We start from the raw sequence: 18994 nt of genomic DNA, 5'->3' as shown, positions 1-18994 counted from the left end.
AGACTGCCCTGCTCTCATGAGATAATTGGGTTAATATTCCAAGTTAAGATAAAGTTCCTCATTTTTCCCAGGAAGATTTTATTCTTGGGAGATGTGGGTATGTAGATGTGTGTATTTATTTCACTCTAGTGTCAAGATAAAAATAGATACTCTCCTTCAAAAGGAAGCTAGACTAAGTGATGCATGTTTATAAAGATTTATGTATGGAGCTAAATTAATTCTTGAAAACTGAGGTATTTGTAGTCAGCATTTCACTTCATTCTGAGAACAAGTACAAATGAACATGTTGAAAGTGATGACAGTTATTATGCTTTTAATTTGATTTCTTACATATTCTAATTTTATTCTTTTAATCAGTAACCACTCTTGTTCGTTAGCTTCCCCAAAGTGAGACTGAACTCAGTTTCTAATACAAAACAGTTTGTAACTTTTATGTAATATGACACGCTATTAAGTAAAAAGAACAGACAATTGTTTTTTCACAAAAGACTTAGTAATGATAAAGGAGAACTTAAGCTAATCACTGAGCAGGTATCTAATTTATAGAGCATCTTGAAAAAGACACTACATCATCACTACCCGAGTCATCTGATTAAAGTAAAGATGACACTAGAACTACATTTTAACTTTGGGAATTTATCCAAGAACTTGACCAGGCAAGGGTAAAGAGGAACAAAGATGACACATTTCAAGAGGTTTTAAAAATATCGTTGGGAAGATCTTAGGAATATGCTCGAGAGCTTGTTTGGTTGTCATAATAACACTAGACTGCAGGCATTCAGTTCGCTGGTAGGTCTAGAACCGGCTGCACCTCGTGCTTCATGCACATTGTTTCACAAAAACGTAAATGATGGCTCACTCACCTTGCATCACCAGAATTCTCCTTAGCATGATGCCATACCACCAGCCTCCCTTGCCCCCAAGTTTGATTTTACTAGCTTGGCATGATACCAGTTCATGGGGATAAGGACATTCTATGTCAGACTGGACAGTTACTTACAGAAAATAAAAAGGGAAACAATGCATCTTGAGTAGTTAGACACACCTCGTCTCTGTGGTCCCATTTTATATGCTCTGCTTGTCTTTTTTTATATACTAGAACAATCAAGACATTTTTGCTCTTGGAGATACATGCTGAAGTATTTAAAGTGTCTTGGTGTCTGCAATTTGCCTTCAGTCGTTGAGTGAAAAAAGTCATGTACACAGAGAGAGACTCTGATGAAGAATGAAGAAGCAAATATGGTGGTGCATAGACATTTGGTGAATCTGGGTAAAAGGTAGATAGGAATTCATTGTACCATTCCTTCCGTGTTTCTTTACATTTGAAAATTGTTCAATATAAAAATTGGGGGAAACCCCTAAATTGAAAAAAGTATATGTGATAAACTTTTTAAGATTTAGCAATAGTTGAAGGGCAATAGAATTTGTCTGTAAATGCATTAAAGGCCCATAAATAAAATGAAGGTGGCTTCTCCAAAAAAAAAAAAAAACCTTATTTCTTTTTTATTATGTTAACTTCATTATGTTAACATCATTATGTTAACTATGGTTCCCTTTTTCTAATGATCAACAGACCTTATTTTTTAGTAAAGTTTTAGATTTATAGCATAATTGAGCAGATAGTACATAGTACATAGACTCACCCTACCCTCCACCCCCTACCACTCTACCCCTCGCACAGTTTCTTCTACTATTAACGACTTGCATTAGTGTGGTTATAATTAATGGACCAATATTAACACATTTTTATTAACTAAAGTCCATAGTTTACCTTAAGGTTCACTTTTGTGTTGTACATGCTATGAATTTGACAAATATATAATGCCATGTATTCACCATTATAGTATCATACAGAATAGTTCCCCTGCCCTAAAAATCCTCTGTGCTCTGACTATCCATCACTCCCTCCCCTAACCCCTGGAAACCACTGATCTTTTTAGTCTTCATAGCTTTGCCTTTTCCGAAATCTCATAATTGGAATCTACAGAATGTAGCCTTTATACATTTAAGATTCCTCCATGTCTTTTCGTGGCCTGATAGCTCATTCTTTTTATCATTGAATAATGTCCTATCGTCTGGATGACCACAGTTTGTTTATCCATTCACCTACTGAAGGATTGGTTGCTTCCATTGTTTGGTGATTATGAGTACACATTTGTGTGCAAGCTTTTGTGTGGACATAAGTTTTCAACTCATGTGGGTAAATACCAAGGAGTGCGATTGCTAGATTGTGTGGTAAAACTATGAAAAACTGCCACATTGTGTTCCAAAGTGGCTATACCATTTTGCATTCCCATCAGCAGTGAATGAGTGTTCCTATTGCTCCACATCCTTGCCAGAATTGGATATTATTAGTTTTTTGAATTTTAGCTATTCTAGAAGATGTGTTGTGGTATTTCACTGTTGCTTTAATTTGCAATTCTTTGACATATGCTATTGAGCATATCCTTATTTGCCATCTGTATATTGCCATCTCTACCTCAGGGAGATGTTTGTTCAGATCTTTTGCTCATTTTTAAACTGGGTTGTTTGTTTTCTTATTGAGATTTGAATGCCTTTTTTTTTAAGTGGGTCATCTCATGAATAGAGTGAGGGTCCGATCACGTATTTATTTATTCCACAACTACGGCAGAAACTGCATTCCCCTTCTCCTTTATGAACAGAAACCTGACATTGTTGCAGACAAGGTCCCTGGCCTTAAATACTTAGTGTTTCAGACTCCTTTGCATTGAGTGGAGGTCGGGGGCCGGGGGTGGGGAAATGGTCAGTGTGACACAGTGTGGCCAATAAGTGCGGGTTGGGGCTTCCCAGACAAATTGTTAAAAAGGAAGACTCAGTGGGCATGCACCTCTTTGATCTTTTGCCCTTCACCCATACCCCTGACATTTTCCAGAATGTGATACAGTGCCCAGAAGGGGAGCAATCATCTTGTGAGGAGGCCAAGTCACTAGACAAGGACAGTAGAGCCAATGGATAGAAGGAATCTGAGGTACAATGACACCTTGGAGAAGTTGCAGAAGCCCAGGGCTGTCTCTAGACTTCCTGTTAAGTGATGAGAAGCATCCTCTATTTGGTAAGAATTTAGTCAAGTTTCTGTTACAGGCAACCAATTCACTCCCTGATATTTTTTAAGCAATGTTAAGTGTGAGACGCTATCTCCCTAACAAGACTATTCTGAGCATTTTTTATTTAAAGGACTGGTTCACAGAAGTACTACATTTGAAGAAATTTCTGTATATTATAGACACAATGCTAAGGATGGAGTTATACTTACATGTTCAGCACTGCATTAGACATTATGGGGAGAGGAAGCAAGAGCATAAAATAAGGACCTTATCCTCATGGAACTTAGCATCTAATTAGAGATAAGACTGACCTATTTGAATCAATCGTGAACACTTCAGGACAGTAAGATTAAGGGCTAATAGTGGATGTAAACTAAGTGTAGCTGCAGTTCACATAAGGTGGGCTCACTGAGGAGGAGAGGAGCAAGGGAAATGTGATTAGCAACTCTGAAAACACACTTTGTGTATCCTACAGTTTCGTATTTTTGAGCTTTAAATCAATGATCTAAATATAGACATGGAAGCTATTGCCTGGGTAAGTGAAGACAAAATGAAATGAAGGAAAGTCATTTTAATTTGTATACCAATTCAGCTTTGAATTCAGAGGAAATTTATCACTCTAGTATCAATATTTCAAATACAGAACACTGTAATAATTCACTAAAATTCTATTTACCTTATTAATTGCCAGTATATTTCATGTTGACATGAAATGGAAACTAAGTATATGTTACCTTAAAATAGAGCTTTTGAAATCCTTCCTTTGGAAGTAAGGCAGGTTAATAGATTAACACAAGAGGGGCCGGGTGATTTTTCTTCTGCATTTCTGGTGTTGCAAACATTGCTAATATTGTTAGCAACTGCTATTCATTTTTCCTAGCTTGTAGTTGCTGTAACTAGATGTAACAGATGTGGACAGTTATCACATGTCTGTACAGACAAGAGCGAGACAACCTGTATTAGTTTTTCCTGGACTCTTCATTGGGATTTGAACTTTTTTTTTCTGAAGTTTTTCAATATAGTGATCTTACGTGTAAATCAAAAAGAATAAAGGCACGCAAACCAAAATATAGATAACATTTCTATCTAATGTTTTTAAACTCCTTTCCTTCAGGACCTAGGAGAACATACTTGGCTTTTCTTTCTTTTCTTCTCTCCCTTCCCTTTCCATTCCCTTCCCTCTCCTTTCCCTTCCCTTCCCTCTTCCATTCTTAAGTTTACGCGTGAGTCATCAAGTACCACCTGGCTGGGTTTGATTGCCACGGGGCTTAGTTTCAGTGTTATGTCATGTTTATAGGCATTGTGAATTTTCTCACATGTGGGGTGGAGGGAGACTGGATATGAGAATAGGCAGAATGCTAACGGATTTGAGAAGGGCATAAACCAACAGATGACGATGGCTATGATCCTCTCAAGGTTGCCCGAACCCTTAACCTGGCAGGACCTCTGACTACCTACAGGTAGATGGACGTTTTTGCAGGGGCCCTCAAAACCCAAGTAAGGTTAGGGTACTGCAGTGGGTACATCGTCAGCAAAGGTGATGGAAGGGCCCCTTAACGATAAACTCGGCCCAAAGTATCCCCACCTCTCCACTCTACAGGCACTCGGGCCAAAGCCTCATCCGGAATCGGGGGCGGAGGACCGATCGTGAGAGCCACCTCCTCCGCAATCCCCCGCCCCTCGGCGCCGACGCTCCGCGCTTCTTCCGTTTCCCCATTGGCTGAGGCGCTCGCCAATCCTGGCGAAGCGGCTTAGTGAGAAGCCTCTGGTTGGTGGAGCCGGCGCTGAGCCCCCCTCCTGCTCCGGCCAGGCCCCCAGCCGAGAGGGGGCGTGGCCGCGGCCGTGGCCGGGCCGGAGGCGGCGTCGCTGGCGCCGCTGCGTGCGGTGTGGTGCGGGGCGGGGGCGCCAGGCGACCGCGGCTCGGCGGGACCATGGAGCTCGGAGCGCAGCCCCGGCGCCGGCGGCGGAATCGCGGACCGGTGAGTGCGGGCTGCGGCCGGCCGGACTCTTCGGTCCTGGCCCCTTCACTGCTTGGCTCCGGGCCGAGAGGCTGCCCCGGGGGAGGGGCGGGCGCGGGCCAGGCCCCCGCAGCCCCGTAGCCAAGTGAAGTTGCTGCATCGCGCCGGGCGCGCTCGGGCGGGCAGCGGGGCCCACTGCGGGCCGCGGCGCCGCCCCGCGCCTTGCCCTGCAGCCCAGCCGCATCCTCCGCGCCGCCTCGGGCTTCCCGCCGTCGCGGCGCGGCCCCGCGGCCGCTCTCGCCCGCGCCGTCCTCCGGCCCTCGGCCCCGGTGCTGCCCGGCGCGCGCTCCCCGGGCTGCGGGGCAGGCGCCCGCCATCCCGGCCGCAGGTAGCGCCCGGGCCTCCACTCGCGTCCCACGGACGGTGCCCAGGGCTGCTCCGCGTCCGGGACTTTCACATCCCTCGGTTCCGCGCGCCCTGTCCGCATGTGGCCCAGTCCCCGCATGCCCGCCGCCCCGGGTCGGGCCCTCTCCACGGCTTCGCCCTCCCCGCGCCTCTGCGCCGGGTGCCCCCTTCCCCCGGGGCTGCGGGCCCGCGGGGCTCCCAGCCTCCGCAGCCAGGCTCGGCTCCCCGAGCTCAGGACAGGGGGTCGTGCAGCCGACGAGGGGCGCGCTGCAGGGCGAGGGGAGAAGGCTGCGCGCCGGGGAGCCGCTTCACCCGCATGGATCATCCCCCGGGAGACTTTCCCTGCGCGGCGGGCGGGGGCCGCGGCGCCTGGCCTCTAGCCCTCCTCCGCGCGGGAGCTCCAGCGAGTGGAAAACCTTCCCCTCTCCGTCTGTGGTACTTACAGGCAATGGCGATTTCTTCTTGGTTTAGCCTCTCTGCAAGGGATAGTTCCGTGGCGGAGAGTAGAGTTCTTAATTATTAAGAAGCTGAGCGATGGGCTGATACGAATGAATGGGAGCATCTCATTTTCTTAGCCGCTATTGGGCGTATTAGGAATTCTTTCTCATTTGGGGATCAGTTTTAAATTCGCACTTTACCAGCAATAATTTTTGAGTTTTTAAAACACCGAAAATTGAAAGGTCCGTTTTTGCTTTGTGACTGTCCAAATCAAACGCATGCTGGGGCATAAAATTTTTAAGATTCAGAGTCCACGTCTTATGAGGGGAGGGGCTAAGCATTTGAAATACTTTTCATTTTAAAAATTAGGTTTGTCTAAAACTTAAAATGTCTCCGTCTCTATCAAAACTTAAGTTCAAAGTGTTGTAATTGACTTATTTTTCTTTTGCCTCTAGGGCAAATTCTGTTGAACCTCGGTTGCTTCTTTTTTGTATATGCTTTACTCAACTTTCCTTTTCTAGCAGTGAAACAATGCAGTGATTCTTGAAAGCTAGTTCTTTTATCTACTTGAGAGGTTAAACAAAGGAAAGGGGGGTTTGACCTTTCCCATAGGCAGTTCTTACTGTGTCTGGTCTCCTTTCTAATAGCGTCTGCATAGTGCTCATTTTTCTTCATTTTTGAAGATCTTAATTTGTATTCACTAAAGTTGTGTCCTTTTGGATGTTTAAAGCTCACTAGGTTGGGAGGTTTGACTTTATATATTTACAGTCTGACCTGTATTCCCCGTTGTCTTCAAACAGTGAAAAGAAGCTTGTTCTGGAACTATCTACATATAAAAATTGTTCTTGCTTCTTCCAGTTGCTGACATGAAGTTGCTTTATGGCATTGTTTTATCTGTTTCCTTAAAATTTATGACCTAATAGTCAATGATGTGCTACCTATTTTTAAAAATTCTGAAAATAAAGGTGGAACGCACTTTGCTAAGTGGTCATGCCAACGCTGTAGTCTCTTGTCTATTCTCAGCGTGTCTTTGTAGATCTACTTTACACTTCCCAGAGTAACCTGCATGTGGCAAGTCACCTTTTGGTTTTTGGAATGTTTCCATTAAAACGGTTGCTTATTATAAGTATTAAAAGAATTGTATGTACTAGCCGGCCAGTACAAGTTGTCTCCTTTTAGAGTTCCCAGCACTTTCTCTGAAGAATAATCACAGATTATATTTTCCACTTATATGCTATTGTCATTTCTTATATTTTCTTGGGACTGCCTCCACACTGCTGTACAGACTTAGATGCTCACCTTCTCAGTCCTTTTTTCTTAGAAGCCGGTTTTCCTCTTTAAGATCAAGTTTTCTTGGGACCTGCACTTGGGCATTTGGAGCCAAATGCTGCTTGCGGTCCCTGTGTTCTTCAGGGCTGGTTCTTTACACAGGATACATTTATGCTGGTACTGCAGGAATACTGTCTACCAGTCATACCTAAATAAGGCATATTGTAAAATAAATGGAGTATCACTATGGAGATACATGGAGTAACAAGTCTCAGTTCTTTTTTTCTCCTCTTATTGGTGCCCTGTCCTGTTTCTTTCTCCAGAGGTAACCACACCTAATACGGTGGGGTGTGGCCTTCCAGAATTTTTTCTTCAGAAGCAGTTTAGTGGATGCTTGCTAAGTACCTGTACTATTTTGATACTGGGATTGCAGAAATAAGAGATAAAAGCTCTCGAGATGTTGATAGTCTGCCGAGACAGACAATTTCAGCACAGTGCAATCAGTGCTGTGATGGAGTTAGTAAGCAGAGAAGGATGTGAAGCATCACATGAATGACCTAGTCCGTTCATTCGCTTGCTTTATTCATTCGCTGTACTTCAGAGTTTATCCTATGTGCTGGGGATACAAAGATAAACAAGGCGGATGCCTCTTTCAGTGCCTGTTCAGCTGGGTTCTCAGACAGTTTTAACCATCGGTTTACAGTGCAGTGTATGGTATGTGCTCTGAAAGGGGTCAGCTAGAGGAGCTCACAGGATGACTGCAAACCCAAGCTTAGGGACTATTCAGAGAGATGAGAAAAGCCTCCCAGAGAAATACGAGAGAAGGAATTGGTCAGAGTCGGGGTCGAGGAGAGGCTCGATAAAGGCTGTCAGAGAGATGGTGCATTGGAACAACTGAAAACGTATGGTGGCGCGGCCACATGCAGAAGGGCGGGGAAGCAGGAAGAAACGAGACAGGAGAAGTGACTAGGGGCCGAGCCATCGAGGGTCTTGTGATTCTTGTTGTAAGGAGTTTGGACTCCCCTATGGGCAAAAGGAAACCGTTGCAGAATTCTGAAGCAAAAGGGCGTGATCAGATTTGCTCTTTGGAGAATGGATGGAAGGGAGCAAGGGTGGAAGGTGAGAAAGTCGAAGAGGTGGGTTTGCTGGGACTTGGTTGTTGGCTGGGGGTTGTATGTGCGTTGGGGGAGTTAGGAGAGGGAGGAGTTCAGGGCCGTGCCGAGTCCTAGCTGGCCAGTTGGGTGGATGATGGTGCCTTTCTTAGGGAGCTGCAGCCATTTGGAGAATAAAAAGGCAGGTGCGGTTGGCCTTGTTAAGTTTCCGGTGGCTGTGGGACACAGTGTTTAGTTGACTACACTAGGGATCTGGCTGTCGGGGGATGTCTGGACTGGAGACAGCCATCCAAGGGTCCTTAGCACCGTAGTTCCCAAATTGTGTGCTGACGTGATGTAGTGAACTCACAGGGAGACTGCAGGATATTGAATTGGAGAAGGAAGCTCAGCAGTACATAACATCTGTCCAACCCTGTGGGAAATACTAGCTCCAAGTAGTCAGCAGTTTCTACTGTCCGTGTGCTGCCTTCCTTTTAATGATATGTTTGTAGGGCGAGGTGTTCAGTGGTTGCGTTCATGTGAAAATCAGTGTGGAACAGGAAACGAATGAGGTGATATCCAGTCCAACTCCAACGTTTGAGAAATTGTACTTGTGCTTTATTTAATAATGACATAAAGATACTCATTTTCTCTCAGTTGAAGTGTGCTTTTAAAAAATGGGTAATAAGTTGTTAGGGCAAAAAATACTTAAGGTATTTGAACTTATCCAGTGATTCAGTTACTCAGGCATTTCTTTTGGCCTGAGACACTAAGGGTGCAGTGAACAGAGAAGTTCTGGAACCTCTGCCTTTGCCTGTATTTGTTAATGGAGGCTGTTGGAGTGGACGAAGTTATTCAAGAAGCATGTACAGAGTGAGAAAAGGAGTGGTGTGGAATGTGATCTGAGGAGATTCTGTGTTCAAAAGATTAGCAGGAGAGAACAGGCTCCCACACTGAGACTGAGGAGGACAGTTGTGTGTGTGTGTGTGGGGGGGCATGAATGGTGTCTTAGAAGCCATGGTCCAAGAGAACATCAACAAAGAGGGATGCTAACAGCCAGGAAGTTACTAGTAATATAGGTGGTGGCAGTGGAGATGCAGTGATGGGGACATGAGCGGGATGGCCAGAGGGTTTACTAGTGGGAGTCAGGAAGCGGTGCCAGTGTGTGTAGACAACTCTTAAGAAGGGTGGTGGTGGTGAAGGGTGGCTCCAGGAGCCTGGGTAAAGGGGTGGGGGGGGGTTATTTTTTTTTTTTTTTTTTGAATGGAAGTATTTGAGCATGTTAAGGAACCAAGAGGGAGGGGTGCTAGCTAGCCAGAGATCCAGATAGTGGTTCCAAATTTTCCCATTGGATTTAGCCCTAGGATCTAATTACTGGTTTTCATAACAGGAGGCTTACTTCTATGGACTAAGGAGTGAATGGCACTCAGGCGGGGAAGCCAATCAGGGTGTGCAGTGCTTTCTAAAACTTGGTATGAGGAGGAAAGAAGGGCATTCACTAGAGAGGGACATCTGGTACAGGGTGAATTTTTTTTTTTTTTAACAGTGACTTTATTTTATTAACTTTTTTTTTAAAAGAATGCTTTTTTTTTCTTCTTCTTAAGACGTGCTTTTCTTAGGACTCATGGGTCCTTCTCAGGGTGGGGTGCTCTGGGCAAGGCCATGCCTTTTGCCAGGTCCTGGTGTCCCCTGAAAGTCGTATTGTCTGTGACTGTGCTGTCCTGTTTTCCTTTCTGAGTGGCCGCTTTCTACTGTCAGTGTTCTGCTGCTTACCTCAAAGTCAGTTTTGTTTGTTTTGCGCAAAAGCTTATCCCATCTTAGCAGATGTCCTTAGATTAGGATAATTTTTCCATACTCAGATTTCGCCCTTAATCTTTGGAGCCACCCTGCTTTGTTTCTTCTCCCTGAATCTGTGCCTCGCCTCTTCTCTTCTCTTCTTTTCTCTTCTCTTCAAGGTTAGCTCCTTTCGTCTGTTGACTTTTTTTTTTTTTTAAACTTAAACATCTTGAATATCCCAGAGTAATTTCTCCTCTTTCAGGTCTACTAGGAGCTTCTGGACCTCAGCTCTGAGCTCAGTATATGGGATCATTTCTCAGAGACTTTCTGCTTATAGAATTTTCCCTTGGGCCTGTTCTTAAGGTGCCCTCCGACCTCTCGGAGCAATGGTCTTGAAATTGATCTAAAGATGTCTTCTGCTGTATTGTATATTCTTGCACTTTTTCAGAGTTTTATTTATTTTAATATTTTTCTTTTAGTTTTTGCCTTATGGTTCTTTGCAGTCGGTCCACACATGTTTGAATGCCTTCTACGGATCATTCTAGTTACTGGTGATAACAGCGTTGATAGGACCAAGCTCCTGTTCTCAAAACTTAGAGAGGGAAAGCAGACGTAAATTGTCTTGCTAACTAGAAACTCCCTGTGGGCAGGCACCAGACAGCATGGTGCCTTGTGTACAGCCAGCACTTAGTAGATGTGTTCCAGCTTTGTTAAGTAACCTCTTAAACATTGTGGTCATGTGCACACTGTTGTTTGGGTCATAACCGTAGTGGCCAGTGATAACACTCAGTGCCTCCTTCGCTCCAACTGGCCATTTTCCCATAGCCTTTGTGATCTCTGGTCCTTGAGTACTTCCTTTTATTAGTGATTGAAAGCCGTATTGGATTTTTAAAGTTGTGCTCCAGTGCATGCTGAAGATTTTATTACCATGCTGCTGCGGTTCCATTTTAGCTCATCTGGCTCCTCTCATTGAGTGCTGTTATCCATTTCGTGCACACGAGCAGTTCAGTGAAATTATATTGCAATATAAAAGTAGGGATGTGATTGACTGAACTAAGAATCCATGTGGCCATATTTTATCAGCTAAATGGAAGAAATGGTGTATTCTTTGCACATAGTAGATACTCAACAAATATTTTTTCATTGCCTGAACGTGTCCTGTGTTTTGATTCGGGATCATAGAATAAGCAGAACACTGTCACTACTATGTAATTTTAAAAACCAGGGCTGAGTCATTTTGCCCTACTAATGTCACACTTTTGTTTTCAGCCCCTCAAAATAGGTACATGACACCCCCCCTCCCCATTTTGTAATGGAGTCCTGTGTTAGAATTATTACCTAGGCACAGTTCAGCTCTGAATTGACTTTGTAACTCTTGGCGGGGCCATATTCTATGCTGTTTAGAATGAACATTTATGGAGAGGTTCATGGATTTAAATTGCTCCCTGTGGTACATGGAAGGAACAGTGTCCAAACACTTAGGGGGTGAAGTCTCTAGTCCAGGAGAGGGATGACATTAACCCGAAGAATGGCAAGAAAGAGAGGGAGCAGCTTATGTTATATCTGTATCATTCTGACATTCCGAGAGAGGCTTTTCACAGCTTACAATGAGGAGGAACAAACAGAAGTGCCTTCCCTTTCTTCAAAAGTAAGGTATTAATTTTGGGGGGAAAGATGGTAGTTTTTCAGTATAGGATATATGCCCATTTTCAATAGAAAGAGAAAAACAGATTTTGTTTATAAGCAAACCTATAGAATTTAAAACCTGTCTTGGTTCTTGGTTTTCCATAGTACTTATGTCCTGCTCTGTACATCTTTTAGAGTTAATTATCCTGGTTTTCGATTTAAAAACCAGAAATGCCCAGAAACCCGTAAATTCCCCAATCACCTGTCTTCAGATTTTAATTACACACTGCAAACAACATTGTTTCCAAAGGCTTTACTAAAATGTGAATTGTCCTTTGAGATATCTCAGGGAGGAAGATTATTAAAACATTACTCCCCCCCCCCTTTTTTTTTTAAAAGTAGGCTCTGTGCCCAGCATGGAGCCCAGCGCAGGGGCTTGAACTCACAACCCTGAGATCAAGATCTGAGCTGAGATCAAGAGAAGGACATTTAACTGACTGAACCACCCAGGCTCCCCAAAATATTACTCCTTTTTAAAAGCTGGCATTATAATATTGAATGATTGCAAGGCTTGTCAATGATAATGAAATTCATACCTGAGTTATAGTTAAAATTTTCATAGCTCGTACACTGTTTGTCTTTTACATTACATAGACTAAAAAGTTCTTCCATTTCTGACATGTCTAGTTTTTTCCATACTATTCAAAAATGCAGAAAAAACAAAGCCTCATAGCATCACTTGATAGAATTATATAGGGATTAGGTATTTACAGGGGTTAGAACAATTTTTCTTTTAAGTTACATTTATGGTTACTTATTCTTCCTAGATAGGAGTTTAGAAATGTGTGGTTTCATTTCTTAGGCTATTTGGTTTCTAATGATTGTCAGATTCCATTTGAGACAAAATATATTGCCCTGCATTTTAGTATTTACCCAGTATTCTTTCTTTCTGGACCCTGATATAGTTTATTCAACTGTGTAAGTGAAAGTTACAAATAGGGTTTTGTTTGAATGTTTATATTTATCCAAATATATGTTTATCCAAATATGTTTATTGAGATTTTTGTTGTTTGAGATGCTTACTGTTTTACTGAACACAAACAGTGGAGGCTTGTCCCTTGTCCCCCATTACATAAAGATTTGAATTAGCTAACAAGAAATACGCATAATAATGAAGCTGAATATAAGTAATGAGAATTAAAGCCTTATGAAGATCATGAATGAAAACAGTAAAACCTATTCTTTGAACAAGGTTCCAGCCTCCCAGGTCAGTGTTTTAGTTGTAGAGAGCTAAGTGCTTTACTCATGCAAGGTTTCAGTGACTCAGCACACAAAAACATCTGTTGCTCATCCATGTGAAGCTTAGTGTTGGGGTCCTCATGGGGTGGTCTTCCACAGGGCCATTGTGGTAGTCAAGCTTTTTCCACTTGTGACTCAGCCTCCAGTAGAAAGTGGGAACTTCCTCCTGCTGAGTTCAGCAGGTGGGTAGGGAGAGAGCCAAGTCCTGTGGGAGGTTTTATTGGCCAGCACACATCACTTCTCATCCCACTGGCTGTACTCAAACGTAGGCTGGCTCTGAACCCCTGAGAAGAGAAGACGTAGATACTGGTGATGTAACCAGTCTGCAGACTAGAACTTGGTTGAGTGCCCTGATGGCCCATCCTGATGGCCAAAAAAAGGGGAAACATCCTCAGCTCTATGCTGTAGTTTCGTCATCATAGAAAACATACCAGTTTCCTTTCCTTAATATGTTCCCTGAACTCACATCTGGGGTTTTGTATTGGTTACACTGAAAGCTGTAGTGAGTGATGTGCAGCACAGAGAACGTGGTTTTTATTTTTTGTTTTTTGTTTTAAGTAGGCTCCATGCCTAGCACGGGGCCCATCGCAGGGCTTGAACTCACGACCCTGAGATCAAGACCTGAGCTGAGATCAAGAGTTGGACACTTGGTGCGCCTGGGTGGCTCATTTGGTTAAGCAACTGCTTTGGGCTCGGGTCATGATCCCAAGGTCCTAGGATCGAGTCCCATGTCGTGCTCCTTGCTCAACGGCGGGCGAGTCTGCCTCTCCTCCCCCTGCTCGTGCTCTTTCCCTCTCATTCACTCTCCCTTTCAAATAAATAAATAAAATCTTAAAAAAAAAAAAAAAAAAGAGTTGGACACTTAACTGACTGAGCCACCCAGGCACCCCTAGAACATGGTTTTTATGAGGCTGATTCTTTTCTGATTTAAAATGAAGTTAAAACACAACTTAATTAAAACATTTCTGCAGATGGTCAAACTAACATGGTTTATGTACTTTCTAGTGGTAAGAATGAACACATTGCATATCTGTCAAAGTAGCTATTCAGGAATATTATTAGCTTTAAATAGATTTTTTGATAAAAGGTTTATAGAAGTTGGTTTGGAGTTATCTTTTCTGATGAGGTTGGAATGCTGGTATTTTATGTTGTCAATTAAAGGTAGCCTTAGAGACCAAGAATGGAGAAATGATTGATTAATTCAAAGTCAATGTACTGCATGCGAAGTTTGCTCTAGAGCAGGGGTTGGTAAACAGTAGCCTTTGGGTCAAACCTGGCCTTTTGCCTGATTTTGTAAAGAAAACTTTATTGGAGCACAGGCTTGGCAACTCGTTTATGTATTGTCTGTGGCTGCTTTCTTGCTGAGTAGTTGCGACAGGGACTGTCTAAACTGCAAAGTACAAAATATTCACCATCTCTTTAGAGCAAAAAATCCCAACCCCTGTTCTAGAGGGTGAGGTTCTGCCCTTTCTTACAGAGATCACATTCTAGTGTGGGGGAAAAAGGCTAATAAGTAAACAACATAAATATATGTAGTGATACAGGCTGTAGAGAAAATAAAGAAGCAAGAGGAGATGGTATCAGGGACTGCCATTTGTCATAGTGTGGTCAGGGAAGGTATCAGGTGACAGTTGACAGAGGTGTGATGAGGTGGAGTGTGCCTGCCTGCTAGGCATTGTTAGATGCTGAGGATATCAAGATGAATCAAATGGTTCCTTTCCTTGAGAGGCTGATAGTGTAACAGCTGAGAAAAACATGTAAAAAGATCACCGTGGTGTACCGCTATAGATGGGAAAGCAAAAGGTGCCCCAGGATTTCATAGGAGGGCTGCTTGATCCAAGTGGGAGATGACACCCCGACCTCCCAAGAAAATAGGAGGACACTGATGAAGACTGATTGGAATAGGTGCCCATTCTGTACCCTAGCTCTGAGATTCTTGGAAGGACTGCACAGACAGATCGCCAGAGATTCTGCCATCAAGCAGAGGTGGCAGTGGGTTTCCGATTGGAACAATTGCTGTCTGGAGCACTGTGGGAGAGTGATCTAAGATTGCCTTGGGCCTCAATGGGATACAATGCAGTGGGTGCTGAAGGGGCAGGGGTGATCTTTGCCATCTGTGTCAGAGAGCAGGACCAAAATTGGTCCAGAAAAATTGTAGAAAAGTCATAGTAATTTATCTATGGAATGTATTGTGGAGCATTGCTAACCTTTCCCAGGAGCCCAGCAGCATGCATTAGTTGCAAAATATACCTCTGAGTAATTAAACAAATTGATCTGCTGTCTGGGGTTATTAGATCTGACCCAGTGAAACCTTGGAGGATGTCTATAATGATGATTTTTATTTTTGAGATAGGCGGTATGAACCCATTTTGAATAATAGCCATTTTTACTGGTGCCGAGAAGGTTATTCACCTTTCTATTCTCTTTTGTAGAGTGTCTAGATCATCTGAAGAGAATTTTAGTGATTATAATACAGGCTTTAACAGAAATAGGGAGATGAAAGAGACACATTCACAGTCATAGAGGGAGTTATTTCTTTTTACACTACCCTTGTATCAGAGTGAACAAACTTAATAAGGATGTAGAAGGTTTGAAAAGCACATTTAATAAACTTGCCTTGCATGGCTAGATATTGCCCCTAACAACTGCAGAATACACACTATTTACCAGTGTGTGTGGACATTCACCCAGGCTGTCAGCTTGTGGGACAAAAGCAAGTTTCAGGATATTTCAAAGGATTGGAGTCAAACAGAAAGTATTCTCTAAGTTAAACTAAAATCAACAACAAAAAGTAAAATTGTTTCTAAATAATCCATGAATCATAGAAGATATATTAATTACAATGGGAATTTTAAAATATTGACAGAATAGAATTATCAGAATTAATATAAAAATACTGCATATCAAAATTTGTGGGGTGCAGCTAAAGTTGTACTTAGAGGGAAGTTTATAGCTGTAAATGTGTATTAGGAAAGAGGAAAGACTGAAAAAAAGTCAGTGATCCGTGTATGCATCTCAAGAATTTAAGAAAAGAACAGCAGACTAAACCCAGAGGAAGTACAGTTGACCCTTAACATGGGGGTAAGGGGTGCTGACCCCTGGGTGGTCGAAAAATCACATAGAACTTTTGGGCATGGATTTTAAATCAAGGTCAGAAAACCTTTCCTTACACCAATGATTTCTTTAAGAACTTGGGTAGCTTTCATTTTTTACATTTAGATTTCTGCTGTAGTTGAAGTTTATTCTGGTATGTGATATTAGGAATGGCTTTAATTTTATCTTCTTCCAAATGGCTGTGCAGTTGTCCCATCATTTATGAAATCCATCTTTGCTCAAGTCATTTGAGGTGCCACCATTGTTATATATTAGATTTCTATATGTAGGTTGGGTCTATTTTTGGGTTTTCTGTAACATTTCTTTGGTCTGTCTGCCTATTCAGGTGCTACCACCACAGTTTTAATCATGGAGCTTTGTTCTTATATTTGGTGGGGCTAGTTCTCCTTCGATAGCTCCTCCTATTTGGTGTTAACTGAGTGTCAACTTGTGTAGCTCCATAAAGAAGCTTCTGAGTAATTTTTGTTGGAATTGCATTATATTTATAAATTAATTTAGGGAGAACTGACAACCTGATAAAGTTGTGATGTCTCAACCAAGAATGGTGAATCCTGAAGTCTCACTTTGTGTGCCTTTTAGGAATGTGTGAATCTGTAGATTTCTTCATATACATTTTGAACATTTCTTGTTAAGTTTGTGTTCTTTTCTGTTGCTGTTTTAAATAGGGTTTTCTCTTCCATTACACATTCTAACCAGTTATTATTTGTGTATATGAAGGCTATTGTTTTTTTTTGGTTTGTTAATTTTATATTCTCCTGCCTTGCTGAATTCTCTTTCTTGAGTTATTTTCACCATTAATTTTTTTGGTTTTCCAGGTTTACTGTCATGTCATCAGCTAGTAGAGAATTTTATTTCTCCTTTTCCATTGTTTGTGTCTTTTGTTTCCTCTTGTCTGACTGTATTGGTGAATGCCTCCAGAACAGTGTTAAATTGTAGAAGAGGTAGTGGTCATCCTTGCTTGGTTGTCGGCCTTAGTGGACTGCCTCTAGTTTTGACCCAGTAGGATGTTGGTCATCCTGCTCTCTTGTACTCATTCTCTCTCTCTCTCTCTCAGTAAAGTCATGTTAAGGAGTATTCCTCCATTCCTATTTATTCAAGAGACATTTTTTCAAAATTAGGAATGGGTGTTGAATTTTGTCAAGAGCTTCTTCAGCCTTTTTGGAGGTAATTATGTATTTTCATCTCCCTATACCAAAATTCTGGACCAACTGAATACTCAGCATTCTTCCCTTCCCCCACCTCCTGGCAGCCGCCATTCTCCTTTCTATCTATGAATTTGACTACTCTCTGTACTTTTTTTAAAAAGATTTTATTTTTTTATTTGAGAGAGAGAGCGCACGCGCACACACACACACAAGTGGGGGAGGGGCAGAGGCAGAGGGAGAAGCAGACTCCCCGCTGAGCAGGGAGCCGGAAGTGGGGCTCAATCCCAGGACCCTGGGATCATGACCTGAGCCAAAAGCAGATGCTTAACCAACTGAGCCACCTAGGTGCCCCACGATCATTTACTTTTAGTCCTTACTTATTTTTCTTCCCTTGACCTGTTTTGTGTACTGAGTGGTGTCTGTCTCTTATTTATAGAGAGTTTCTGTTTCTTTCTTCTTGGATTGGTTATAGTTTCTGTTATTTCTTTTACAGATGTTAATAGCATTTTTTTCATTGTGAAATAATAGCTTTTAGCATTTATCCATTTGAATACTTTTTTTTTTTTTTTAAAGATTTTATTTATTTATTTGACAGAGAGAGAGATAGCGAGAGCAGGAACACAAGCAGGGGGAGCGGGAGAGGGAGAAGCAGGCTTCTTGCCGAGCAGGGAGCCCGATGTGGGACTCGATCCCAGAACCCTGTGATCATGACCTGAGCCGAAGGCAGACGCTTAACGACTGAGCCACCCAGGCGCCCTCCATTTGAATACTTTTTGTCTTAAATTTTATTTTGTCTGGTATGATTGCAACCTAATTGCTTCCATTTGCCTGCTAAGTTTTTGTGCGTCCCTTTATTTTTAGCCTTTTTGAATCATTGCATTTTAAATGTCTTCTCATATGTACAGCATAGAGTTGGCCTTTGCTCTCTAAGCAAGTTTGAAGATTTTTTAAGTAGGCAAGTTAAGCTCATTCACATTTATTGTTATACCTGATATATTTGTTTTTAATTCTTTTATTATCTATGATATAATTATGGTCTGTATCATACTGTGTTCACTCATTATTAGGTGTATTTTCCTTGAGTTTAATAAAAAAAGCTTTTCATATCTAGAAAGGATTAAGTTTTGTTCTAGTGGTTATTTCTCAGATATATACATTTGTAGTACCTTTAATCCCCTTCCTACTTTTTAATCTGTCCTTTTACTATCTTCTATGTCACCTTTAAATGGCATCTTTTGATTCTCACCTGTTACCTATATAATAGTGATTTTTTCTTTTTTTTTTCTCTTTTATCTTCCTATTATTTCAGTTGCAATTTTCTGCTTTGTCATAACATAGGTTTATATACCATTCTTCTGCCCATGACCCCAGTCTTGTTTTTAGTTTTAGTTCTGCAGTTGAATACGTAAACTGTTCACTTCTTCATCAGTCCTTTTGTGTAAATTTCTTCAGTCATTTTGTTACCCGTGGGAGAGTCTGCTTTGTGAGATTTACCATGAGGATCTGCACTCATACTTGAATAAAGACAGTCAGAAGGAAAGTAGCAAGCACAAAGCAGTTTATTAAGGATAGCGTACTCTCAAGATGGGAGAGTGGGCAGGCTCAGAAGTGGCAACTGCAGTGGGGTTGGTGTTTTTTTCATGTTTGCATAGGTTACGGGTCATAGTGAGGATGGTCTCCGGCTGAGGTTGTTTCCAATCATCTAAGGGACTCCTCCGACTGGCTAGGAGGGGAAGTTTTTGGCCCTACAGGGTTCTTGCTAGAACTGTCATGGCCATCTTCCCCCCTGGGGAGTTGAAACCACAATG

At 42.3% G+C, this 18994-nt stretch overlaps 1 protein-coding gene across 2 annotated transcripts in view; it reads left to right on the top strand.

Annotated features, from left to right (window-relative positions):
- The first annotated feature begins 4916 nt into the window (after window positions 1–4916).
- WASF3 (WASP family member 3) overlaps window positions 4917–18994 on the top strand; it is a 128547-nt gene continuing 114469 nt past the window's right edge. For both annotated transcript variants that reach the window (XM_032403305.1, XM_032403304.1), the window contains exon 1: window positions 4917–5044. The gene's annotated coding sequence lies outside the window, so the exon portion shown is untranslated. The remainder of the gene's footprint in view (window positions 5045–18994) is intronic.

The sequence above is a fragment of the Phoca vitulina genome, unplaced genomic scaffold, assembly GCF_004348235.1.
Source record: "Phoca vitulina isolate PV1807 unplaced genomic scaffold, GSC_HSeal_1.0 scaffold5, whole genome shotgun sequence".
Lineage (NCBI taxonomy): Eukaryota > Metazoa > Chordata > Mammalia > Carnivora > Phocidae > Phoca > Phoca vitulina.
The sequence above is the reverse complement of the archived record's forward strand: the minus strand, read 5'-3'. Positions and strand labels throughout refer to the sequence as shown.